The sequence below is a fragment of the Callorhinus ursinus genome, unplaced genomic scaffold (genome assembly GCF_003265705.2).
Source record: "Callorhinus ursinus isolate GAN/ISIS: 27379988/994484 unplaced genomic scaffold, GSC_fseal_2.0 scaffold38, whole genome shotgun sequence".
Lineage (NCBI taxonomy): Eukaryota > Metazoa > Chordata > Mammalia > Carnivora > Otariidae > Callorhinus > Callorhinus ursinus.
This window is the reverse complement of record NW_027397100.1, coordinates 7,644,067-7,656,812: the sequence shown is the minus strand read 5'-3', so window position 1 is coordinate 7,656,812 and position 12,746 is coordinate 7,644,067. Positions and strand designations below refer to the sequence as shown.

At 48.7% G+C, this 12,746-nt stretch overlaps 1 protein-coding gene across 3 annotated transcripts in view; it reads left to right on the top strand.

The window, feature by feature from the left end:
• Nucleotides 1–12,746, top strand: part of DHX35 (DEAH-box helicase 35) — a 126,287-nt gene that overhangs the window by 85,591 nt on the left and 27,950 nt on the right. The gene's annotated exons all lie outside the window — the stretch shown is intronic.

Sequence of the window (12,746 nt, the reverse complement as noted above, 5' to 3'; positions counted from 1 at the left end):
CTGAACTGCTTGCCTTGCCTTGCCCATTCCTTCCTGTGAAAACCACAACAGAGCCTCTGGCCCAGGCTCTCCCTTGGTGCCCGCTACCCGAGGACTCTGCTCTTCGCCACAGGGCCCTGCTGCCTGTTGTCCTCTTGGGAATTGTGAGTAAAGAGGCTCTTCTTTCAAGGCAGTTGTCTTTGTCATCCTCCTCCACCTGATTACCACACAATCCCAGGTACATTTTAGAGCAGTGGCATAAGAGTGTTGCAGGGATTGAACGACTTCACTTTCCTAAACGGCTTACAACAGTGCCTGACTCCTGGCAGCTGCTAAACAAGGAGTAGCTGTTAACGATGACATCCCCTCTGTGCTGTTTGTACCAACAGCCTCCCTCTGGGTGACTCTGAGCACGCGCATGTAGCCCAAGAAGCAGCCAATGCCAGGTGCCCGGACGAAGGTCAGCCAAGTGCTTGCTGCCCTTGGCAGTAGCGCTGAATGTCCAAACTGCCAGGTAACGAGGGTTCTAGAAGCCAGCAGAGGGAACTGCCTCGCCCCGCCCCCATTTGGCTGCAGGGACTAAATCCCCAATACCGGTCTCTGGCAACTCCCCTGTGCTGCACCCCCCCCCCCATAACCCTCAGCTCAAGTGGGGGAGATTGCCCATTGATAAGTATGTCTAATAATACTTTACCAAGTGCTGCAGTGACCAGGCCCTGTTGTTAGCACTTTGGATCAGCAGTTCTCAAGCGTTTTAGTCTGAAGAGCTCCTTACACTCTTAAAAGTTACTGAGGATCTCAGAGACCTTGCTACTGTGGGTCGTGTGTGTCGCTATGTACCATTAAAGAGTTAAAACTGAGAAATTGTAACCGTATTTGTTTATAATTTATTTAAAATCGCAATAATAAACGCATTACAGCTTAACATAAATATCTCATGAAAGATAACTGCATTTCCTAACAGAAAAATGTAGGGCGAAGGCAGCATGGCATTGTTTTACGTGTTTGCAAATCTCTGTCATGTCAGACTTCACAGAAAGCAGCTGGGCTTTCATCTCTGTGTCTGCATGCAAGTTTTTGAGATCTTGCATATCATGTAGTCTGTGGATCACTCCACTGAGTATTTAAAAAAAAAAAAACCTTGCATCGAGAGCGAAAAAAGACAAATAGCATCTTCATATTATTACGGACGTAGTTTTAACGGTAATGGACACTCTGGAAGGGTCTCAGGGAACCACAGAAGTCCCCAGGTCATACTTTGGAAACTGCTGCCTTATAGACTCGATGCGTAGGTTCTAATATGCCCCCGTTTTGCAAGTGATGAACTGAGGTGCAGGGGGTTGAAGCGACTTGCCCAAGATCACGCAGGCTGCGGTTCAAAGCCGGGCCGCCTGGAGAAGGGAGTGGTTACCGAGAAAAGACCTTGGCTTTGGTGTCTGTGCCAAGCACTCAGCCCTGAGAGAGAGTCGGGGCAGAGGCTAGGCCTAGACAGATGGAGACAGGCAGGATGAGCCAGCGGGAAGGGCTGTCGGGTCTGGGCGGGGGGGCCGGGGGGGGGGCCCCGGGGGGGATCAGTTAGTCACCAAGTGGTCCTGGTGACAGGGCTGGAGATGGCATCTGGCGGCGGATGCAGCCTCCGGCTGGAAAATCAATAGGTGATCAGCGGTCCAGGGGCACCGCTGTTCATCAGGTGCGTGGAGAGGCGGGCGCGGGGGTGGGGGGCCCGGAGGAAATATCACTGACCCCCGGTAGGATTGATCAAACAGCCAGACACCCAAGGCCAAACTCACTAATAAAGTGAGACGTTCAGCTCAGCCAGGCGACTGCTGGCTGAAGGTCTTAAAAAAACCGCTTAGCTGGGGAGTTCTTGCTAAACTGTCTTTGTTTCTTGAGGCCAGTGGGAGGGAGGACTGGCTGGCGAGGGGGAGGCCTGGCTTGGCTGCTGTTGGACCAGCGTTTCTTGGCTTGATGCAGGCCTAGACCACGGAACCCCGGGGCCAACAGGGCATGTGCATGCGCTGCGGCACACGCCATTTACACACAGATGTGTGTGCACACACGCACGTGCCACAGCCGGTATGGTAAGCACGTCCCGTGTTCACACGACACACATGCACACACATGCCTGTTACAGCACATGTATGCACAGATGTGCCTTGCACACGTGTCTGTATGTGTGCGTACTATGTCTCACGCCATTTGCATTTGGGAGATGAGCTTGTGTGCTTGTGGGTTACACTCTTTACTTTTTCACGAGTATCACCACTTCCTCTGCCTACAGCGCCAAAGATGCAACATTTGTAATGACAGGCATGGTTATTACTGGGCCAATGGAGGGGGAAGTGGGGATTGGGAAATTGTATCTAAAAGGCTGAGATGTGCCGCAGAGAGATCGTGGACGACGTGGAAAGGAAGAAGGAGAGGGGGAAGTGTGGGTGGGAGTGAGAGTGTTTTGGCCAGGAGTTGAGAGAGAGGAATTGGGGGACGGGGAGAGGTTCCAAGGGAACTGTGGGGGGGGTGGGGGGGGGGGGGGGAACAGTTAAAGAATAAAAGGACATGCAAACGGCATATTAAGCAGTTACGTGATGGGTAATGCCTTTGGCGTCCTTTGACCCCCTCTGAGGGATGGGAGCAGAATGACCTCCAGTAACCTTCTGCGTGTCAGACTGGGTTTCGTTAAATGTGCCACCAGACTGAGACTGGGCTTATGGGCACACCGGATTTATTTGGGTTAAATAATGAAATCATTCACATTAAGGGTTACATTTTATGGGATGCCTTTGTGGCTCAGAGATTGTACCAGGAGCTTTCCATGTGTCCTCTGCTACCAGCCCTCAGCCTTCAGGGATGGGAATTTTATTTCCATTTTCTGGATGGGTTCACTGAAGCTCAGAGGTCTAATCGCTTGCTTAAGTCGTGTAGCCAGTAAGGGGTGGGCCTGGGATTTACCGCTGCTGCCCCGGTCGTTACTTTAGAGTCCTTGAGGGGTGCAGTGTAGATGCCCGGGGACCCGGTAGGTAGACCAAGGCTATATCTGGAGGAAGGGGCATTTCCCATCATTGTACCTTGCCCTGAATTCAGACAGCAGGGCACCCATGTGAGGGGCGGAGAGTGACTTGCACACCATTCAGACCCTTCACCCACCAGCACTTACAGCCTGTCCAATCCCCGGCCCCTGAATCCCAGAGCCCCCAGATGGGCCCCATCTTCTGTGGGTATTGCTGAAGGCCATGTGGGTGCAGAGGAGGGTGTTGGGAGACTCCTCTGTGCTCTGGTAGCTGACTTTAGTGTGTGTAGGCCTTAAACCCTGAAGCTGTTGGGGTTTTATAAAGGCATAGAACAGATTCATTGGGAATGATTGAGGATCTAAATGATGGGGGAAATATAAAACCATATTTTCTCAAAATATGGTCCTTGGACTGCCTGTATTGATGAACGTGGGGATAACTGGGTCCCTCCCAGACTTACTAAACCAGAATCTCGGTGGGGGACCAGGACCAGGAATCTGCTTTTAAAAGACTGTCTTGAGTACATTCTAATTTGACCTTTGCACTTTCTGTTCCCTTGGTGTGATGGTGTGACGTGCTGTCCCTTGGGGCTTCCTTTGCTCGCACCGGACTCCTTTCGGTCTCTGTTCGGATGTGACCTTCTCAGGGACGTCTCTCCTGCCCACCTTACCTAAAATAACACTCTTTCATTCTCAACCTCCTTACCTGGCTTTATGATTTATTATTTATTTTCACTGCATGGATCGCTAGCTAAAATTTTTTATATAAATAAGTTATACATAGCAGTATGTATCATGCATTATGTCTTATATGTCACACGCTGTATTCATATTTATGATCTTTTCATCTGTCCTTACTTGTCAAGAGTTTGGGAATGGGAAAGACTATAAGCCAACCATGTCTAACTACATTTTCCACAGGCAACTCTCACGGAATTCTAAAATGGTAAAACAGACTTAGGTCGGAGTCTCAGGTCTTGGCTTCCTTCAGGCCGGGGTATACAGAGATGGAGAGATAAAGAAAGAAAACCATTTTCTGCCTGTTTGTTAGACCTTTGGTTTTGTTTTTGTTTTTTTGTAGGTTTCTACTGAATCATGATTTCCAAATATAACTATAAATATAGATTATAAACTCAGAGAGAACAAGATGATGGCAACTTTGTGAAAAATATGTGTGTATATACATATAGGCATACTTTGTTTTACTCCAAAGGAAGTAGAACAGACTTGACATTTTGCCATCGGAAGCATGGCAGGAAGATAGGCTGTCTTTTGGCAGAATAAAGAACTTAAAGGATGTATTGGCTTGAATAATGGAGCCCCCAAATGTACATCCCCCTGGAACTTGTGAATGTGATCTGCTATGGTCTAAATGTTTATATCTTCCCAAAAAGTCATGTTGAAATCCTAACCCCAAAGGTGATGGCATGAGGAGGTCGGGCCCTTGGGAGGTGATTCGGGTAGAGCCCTCCTGAATGGGACCCGTGCCCTTATAGAGACTGCCCAGAGCTCTCCAGCCCTTCTACCATGTGAGAAAACAGCAAAAAGAGCTGGCTATGAACTCAGGAAGAGAGCCCTCCCAGGACTTTGCTTAGCACTCTTATCTTGGACTTCCAGCCTCCTGAACTATGAGAAACACATTTCTATTGTTTTTAAGCTACTCAGTCTGCAGTATTTTGTTAATGGCAGCCCAAATGGAGGAATATATAACCTTATTTGGATCATCTGAGTGGGCTCTAAATCCCGTTCTAAATCCCGTGACCAGTGTCCTTATAAGAAGAGGAAAACAGAGGAGGAGAAACATAGGAGAAGGGCAGAGATTATACTGGTGCAGCCACAAGCAAAGGAATTCGAAAGATTCCTGGCAGCTGCTAGAAGCTTGGAGAAGCATGGAACAAATTCTCCCTCAGACCCTCCAGAAGAAACCAATCCTGCTGACACCTTGATTTCAGACTGGCCTCCAGAACTGTGAGAGAATGATTTTCTGTTGTTTGAAACCATCACGTTTTGGATAATTTGTTTTGCCAGCCCTAGGAAACCCACATGGGGTTCTGGAGGAAATGAGTCTTGGCATGTGAAGGGGTGTTGCACGCACTCTGTGTGTTCTGGAGAAACGTGGAACTTACAGATACCCGGCTTCCAGCTCCTAAGGAGGACTTTGTATACCCAGGGGGTTCAGGATGGAATGGGCTGTGTTGGGAAGGAAGGAGCTGTCCATCACTGATGGGGCCATAGGGGAGTTAAAGCATCTGTTAGGTAGTTGAACTTGACAACTTTGAGGTCTCCCCCAGCCCTAAGAATCTGTGCACTGGTGCAAAGAAAGAAGTAAAAGTCTGATTGATGACAGAGGACCCAGGTTGGTGTCTGGGGACCTGAGAGATGGAGAAAGTGGGGCAGGAAGAGAATGGGTCTGTGGCAGAGGAAGATGCTGAGCTTGGCTGCTGGGTAGGCAGGGGTGTCTTCTGGACTCTGGAGGGTCTGCAGGGCTCTGTCCTCGGTGAGCCTCATAGACCATCCCGCAATGCTCCCTCCCAGCTGCCTTCTAATAAAATTGTCTCCCTTGTGGATGTTGCCTTGGACATGATGTTCACAACCCCCCAAGGAACAACATCTCTTATTGAGCCCCAATATTTTCCCAGCCAAGAACTTGGTCCCAAGTTCATTAACTCTGGTTTGATATTCTCTTCCCATTCTGTGCCAGGAGCTGGTGTGGACAGAATTCGTAATGTCATGGACTGGTGCATGTAACTAACTGTTCAGTTGGAAAGGAGTGAACTTAATTTTGTTTTAAGGGTACTTTTTGGATCGGCAGTGGATGTTGGTGTGGGTGTGGGGAAACAGCACACTTACCTGTTCATTAGGGAAGCACGAGTAGGCATAGCTCTTATGGAGAACGGTTTGAAAATGCCATTGTGATATAAAATGTGAGCAGAGGTTTGGGATTCTTAGTCTTCAAAACTCAGTTGGGCAGGAAATGCAAGTTTTTGTTATTTTGTAACAGAATTTGGTTTCTGTCTCAGTACCTCCCACTCCCTTCCAAATACACATGCCCTTTTGCCATCTGGCAGGTAATGAAATCTCACTAATTCAAGATAAACTCACCACTTGAGGGTCTTCTCAGCCAATTAAAATTTCTCCTTTTGCCCCCTTCTTCCTGGGGGTGCACTGTACTTGGGGATGGTGGGTATTTATGTAGAGTGGGTCCTTGCTGGGTTGTGAGCCCTCACCCCCAGAATGCGGTCCATGGAGGTGCCCATGGACCTGCCCTGGATTTGTTGGCTGCATTTGCTCATTGCCACATGATGCTGAGACCCCTTGTGGTGTCTCAGCTCACTTCTCTGTCCTCAGAAGCAGAGACATTCAGAGCATTGAGAATGTTGCTGCCGTAGGCCCTGTATCTCCCTCGTCCATCGCTGCCAGCATGACTAGGGGTGCAGGTGGCAAGTGGGTCCAGGTCACCTCCGCTGTCAGATACCCAGTCTCATCCGAGGTACCAGTGCTCCTTCCCCGTCCCGTCCTTAGCACGCACCCTGAGCAGGTGCCACATGAGACCTTTTCCTGGAGACCTTCAGCATCAGCTTCTTACTCTCCACCTCCTCTACTCCTCCAAATTTTCCTGGTTTTAATTCCCTCTTTGCAGGAAGAACAACTGCTTCAGCACACACTCTTCTGAATCTTACATCTTAAAACCTAAAAGCCAGACTTTCCCACTCTGTTCTTTTCTGCTCCACTCGCCCCCTGGGGGCAGGCTGGTGCCTGAATGGGGAGAGCCCTCCCAGGCAAAAAGCAACAGGGCTGACATGACATTTGTCCTTTGTGTTCCACTGTTATGAAATATCTAGAAGAGGCAAAATCACAGAGACAGAAGGTGGACTAGAGCTTGGGGTTGGGAGAGAGGAACCGGGCATTACTGCTTAATGGGTACAGAGTTCCGTGTGCGGTGTGGAGTTTTGGAGCTGGCTATTGATGATGGTGGCCCAACGCCAACGTCCTAAACACCACTGACTTGTACACTTAGAAGCGATCAAAATGCCACATGTTACATTATACATATTTCACAATAAAAATAAGTAAAAACAAACAGGGCAGGATTTTCCCATCTTGATTCATACTTGACAACAGCTTTCTGACCCCGACCAGATGTTCCAGTTGGGGGACTGAGTCTCTGGAGAGTTCTGCCAAGGTCTCGTACAGGATGCTGGCTGAGGAGGCAGGTTGCATCCTGGCCTGTGCCAGTGAGCCACTGGGGGACAGCCTGCGTGTCCACCGGGGGTTAGGGGGGCTGAGTCATGGTGGAGCCGCTCTCAGAGGGCTGAGAAAGAATGAGCCCAGCTCCAAGCAGGCGTCCACACGGAAGATGCCCATGACTCAGTGTCTCGGGAGCCTGCTTGTGCAGAAACACCTCTGCGTATGGAATGGGGATGAACTTGCTCCATGTTTGAAGTGAAGGCACTGTTAATGCCCTCCCACTCCCCTCTCTGCCCTCTCTCTACCAGAAAAAGGTTTTATTTACCTGCACTGAGGCTCTTTCCTTTTTCACAAGCTGAGGGGCTTCTATTCTCCCATCTCTGCAGGGCATGGTAATCTTTGGTCTTTTTTTTTTAACATTCAAAAAAGTCACAAGTAATAGCTAATATACAGACAAGTGCGTAACATGTAAATGTTCAGTTTAAAGCAGACATATAAAGCAAACATCCGGGGACCCAATACCCAGTGACCCAACACCTGGGTCAAGAAATCAAACCTTGGGGCACCTGGGTGGCTCAGTCATTAATCATCTGCCTTCGGCTCAGGTCATAATCCTAGGGTCCTGGGATCGAGCCCCGTGTCAGGCTCCCTGCTCCTCGGGAAGCCTGCTTCTCCCTCTCCCACTCCCCCTGCTTGTGTTCCCTCTCTCTCTGTCAAATAAAATCCTAAAAAAAAAAAAGAAATCAAACCTTGCTAACACCCCACGTTGTTCTCTTGAGTCAGTTCCTCCAAGAGGTAACTGTTATGCTTAGTGTTATGGTAATCATCATTGCTTTTAATTTTTTTTAAAGATTTTATTAATTTGAAAGAGAGATCATGAGCAGGGAGGAGGGTCAGAGGGAGAAGCAGGCTCCCTGCTGAGCAGGGAGCTGGATATGGGACTCGATCCCAGGACCCTGGGATCATGACCTGAGCTGAAGGCAGAGGCTTAACCCACTGAGCCACACAGGCGCCCAATCATCATTGCTTTAAGAAAAAAAAATTCTTTTGGGGCGCCTGGGTGGATCAGTCGTTAAGCGTCTGCCTTCGGCTCAGGTCATGATCCTGGGGTCCTGGGATTGAGCCCCGCATCAGGCTCCTTGCTCAGCTGGGAGCCTGCTTCTCCCTTTCCCACTTGCCCTGCTTGTGTTCCCTCTTTCGCTTTCTCTCTCTGTCAAATAAATAAATAAAAAAATCTTAAAAAAAGAATCTTTTGGGGGGAATATATTTTAATTTTTTTAAGTTTTTATTTAAATTTCAGTAACGTACAGTGTAATATGAGTTTCAATTGTGCAATGTAGTGATTCAACACTTTCATAGGACACTTGGTGCTCATCACAAGGGTGCTTCTTTTTTTTTAAATTTTTTATTGTTATGTTAATCACCATACATTACATCATTAGTTTTGGATGTAGTGTTCCATGATTCACTGTTTGTGCATAACACCCAGTGCTCCACACAGAACGTGCCCTCTTTAATGCCCATCACCAGGCTAACCCATCCCCCCCCCCCCCACCACTCCAGCAACTCTCAGTTTGTTACCCGAGATTAAGAATTCCTCATATCAGTGAGGTCATATGATACATGTCTTTCTCTGATTGACTTATTTCACTGAGCATAACACACAAGGGTGCTTCTTAATCCCCACCCCCCATTTCACCTATGCCCCCATTCACCTCCCCTCTGGAACCATTAGTTTGTTCTGTATAGGTAAGAGTCTGTTTCTTGGTTTGCCTCTCTCTCTCTTTTCTTTCCCCCTTTACTCGTTTTTTTTTTGTTTCTTAAATTCCACCTATGTGTGAAATCATATGGTATTTGTCTTTGACTTATTTTGCTTCGCGTAATACTCTCTAGCTCCATCCACATTGCTGCAGATGGCAAGATTTCATTCTTTTTGATGGCTGAGTACTATTCCGTTGCATATATAGACCACATCTTCCTTATCCATTTATTATCGATGGACACTTGGGCTGCTTCCATTATCTTGGCTGTTGTACATAATGCTGCTGTAGACATCAGGGTGCGCGTATCCCTTTGAATTAGTGTTTTTGCATTCTTTGGGTAAATACCCAGTAGTGTGATTCCCAGGTGGTAGGGTAGTTCTATCTTTAACTTCTTGAGGAAGCTCCATGCTGTTTCCCAGCGTGGCTGCACCAGTTTGCATGCCCACCAACAGTGCACGAAGGTTCGGCAATAAATTTAGATTGACAAGACGGTTGCAGAAAGAATACTGAGACTGCTTGTCTACCCCTTGTCCAGCTTCCTCTGTTGAAGACACTTCCATAGCCACAGTGTATAGACCCGCCAAAGGGCGTCACGTCGAAACAATGCCATCAACTGAGCTATAGATGTTATTTGGATTTCAGTGATTTTCCCACTCATGTTTTTTTTGGTTCCGGGATCCAGCCTAGAATCCTGAATTGCGTTCGGTTGTCATTGTCTCCTTCGGTCTGCGACAGTTCCTCAGTCTTTCCTTGTTCTTCATGACCTTGACCTTTGTGAACAGCACTGGTCAGAAATCTTGTAGGATTCTTGCTTTTCTTTATGATTTTCCTCTCCTAAGTATGTATCCTTGAACATCATCGTTGAGTTTGGCCTGTTTTGGGTTTGACGTCCGTGGAATTCCATCATATATATTGTTTTGTGTCTTACCTTCTTTATTTAACTGTATGTTTTGGAGCGTTCATCCGTGTTTTTGTGTGGAGCCATGGTTCCTTTTCTGTGCCGAATATTATTCCATTGTCTGGCTATGCGGTGTTATAATTAATAATACAGTGGCTATAATTGCACCATTTTACATTTGATGGGCTTACGGGTTATTTCCAGTTTGGGGTGATTGCAAACAATTCTGCCCAGGAGCATTCTTATTACAGGTCTCCTGAAGTACACAGACCACACTTCTCTAGGGCAAGTTTCCAGGAAAGGATGTCTAGATCACACTGTCTTGCGTATCTTCAACTTGACCAGGCAAAGCCAGACTGTTTTCCAGAGCGGTTGCACCCATATACGGCTGAACCCGCAGTACCTGAGCGTTCCCAGCACACCACACCACTGGGTTTTGGCATTGACTCAAATGAGTCAAGGTCCTGGCAGGAAAGAGACGTACATCAAATGCTTAGAAGGGTGGCAGGGTTTAATTTCAGAGAATCTAATGAAGAGGCTATTTAGACGCAGGTGGGCAGGATTAAAGGGGCCAGGAAGGGCTGTCCAGGCGCCAGGCACCAGTGACCACAGGGGAGCTGTCATGCCCCGGGACAGAGGAGGAGCTGGGGAAGGGACCCCTTCCTGATTGCCCCACTGCCCCCTTGGTTTCCTGCCAGGGCCTCCTGCTGGCCTGGGAAGGGAGCTCAGGGATGCCGTCCTGATTCCTGGGGCAGAGCAGGGCCCAGGGGGGCGGGGAACGGAGGGGAGGGAGATGCACACAGACAACAACCAGCTCACAGACAGAACTGGTTCACAGCCCCCCTGCCAGTCCTTCAAGGGGGCTGTCCCTCCTCCCCTAGGAACATACGAGAACCCCCCTCACAGGGTGATGTGGGGCAGCAAAATGGGCCCTTCCAGTATTCCAGAAGGGTGTGGTCATGTGCAGATGGACAACTCCACCTCTTCTGTGCCAACGCAGGGCTCGGGCCTCTTCGTGAGGTCCCAGGGTGATGGCGGTCAGTGACACATCCTGGGCACCCCCTGGCCCTCCCTCCCCAGGTTGCAGCCCCCTCTCCCTCTTCCCCTGCCTCCTCCTCAGCAAGCCTTGGAGCCCTAACCCTCCGGACAGTCCAGTTCCATCATCATGAGGATTGTATGCAGAAAGACAGAAAACAGGATGGAGATTAGTGTCTTAGGGATTATAAGAGGCAGTAGGGTGTCGTAGAAAAGAGTTTGGATTCTGGGCCATACTCTCTGGGTTTGCATCCTGGTTGTGCTACTCACTGGACTCTGTGCCTCAACTTTCTTTTCTGAAAAATGGGGGTTTAATGGTATCTACCTTATATGGTTATTGGGAGTATTAAGTGAGCTTATGGACATAAAGTGCTCGGAACAGTGTACGGCACATCAGAGGTGCCGGTAAGCTCTACCGCTACCCTGCAGGATGTGCCTGTAGAAAGGTTTAGGGTATCCATGTCAGGGGAGCAGAGCTGGGCTTACAGGTGACAGACTTTTATTTTTTATTTTATATTCTTTCATATTATTTACTTTTTTATAAAGAGAGCACCTAGCACATATAATAATAGTTTAAAATATTTTTCTTAAAAATTTTAACTCTTTGGATGCAAAAGATAAGCTTTTGAAAAAAAATGATAAGATTTGCACCATTTAATGTCAAATATAAGATGTGACAGACCTTCATAAATCTCCCTTTCACTGAATGTGTGCTTCAAAAGAAAAATTTATGAGTGTGCCTGGGATTGGGGTTGGACTTGCCTTGTCCCCTGGAGCCGGGGTTCTCGAAACTTCTGGACTGGCGCAGGGACTGAGCCCTGGTCTACGGCTCCCCACACCCACCCCTTGTGGGCCTCCCCCCGCCCACCTGCCTCCCAGCACCTGCCCTCGTTGCCAGGGAAACGGCCCTTTATTGAGTGGAGCCATCCCCAACTCAGCCCAGTGATTTGTCCTTGTCTAATTATTATTACTCTTTGCATTTTCCCTTTGGATGAGTAATGGGGGAGGGTCGGGGGGTGGGAGGGCACAGGAGCCGAGGAACAGTGATTTGTGGGGTTGGCAGCTCATCTTTGAGAGGAGGACATTCATCTTTCTGGAAGCAGAAAACAGCCCAGTGGAGACGAATTCAACAGTTTGGATCTGTTGGTGCGGATCTGTTTGTGTGTTCACATGCCGGCCGGGAGTCACCCACCAGGAGTGTGTATGCATGTGGACTCGTGCAGGAATGTGTGCACGGTGCATGCAGAGCCAGCAGACCCCTTGTAGCCGTGAGGCCTGTGGGGGGTGGTGTGGTTATGGTGGCCTCAGTGTGCACAGCTCATGAAGCTATGTGTGCATAATACACCTGTGTACGCCTGCTTGTGTGTGCGCCCTTCCTACCATGCTTTCCAAGCTGGGTGCGCCTGCTTGCATTGGCTCTCTTGCCAGCCAACCTGTACGTCTCTGTGTGTACTCGGACTACCTTCTGTTTTTACACAAGGATTGTCCTCGAGGCTGGGGGTTGGCTGCTTGCCTGCATGTGAACACACTATACATTGTTAGGAAAACCCGAACACAGGCCCTGAAGTCAGGGTGCTGCCCCTGAACCAGGGTCTGCTGAGATGCAGACCAAGGGCGTAGATAGTTCACACACCTCGCCTTTGGGTAGCTGGGATAGATTGCAAAAAACGTTCTCACTCCTTCGCTTCTGCTCGAATACACACCCTTCACATGTGACTCCGCAGTTTCTCCTAATAGAAGGCCAAGTGTATTTGCCCACCCCCTGGAACCGGGCTGGACTTGAGGCTTTTTGTGGACAATAGAGTGACGTGGAACGGACAGTGAGTCTGTCCCGAGCCTGGGCCTCCAGATGCCTGGTAGCTTCCCCTGGCTGTCT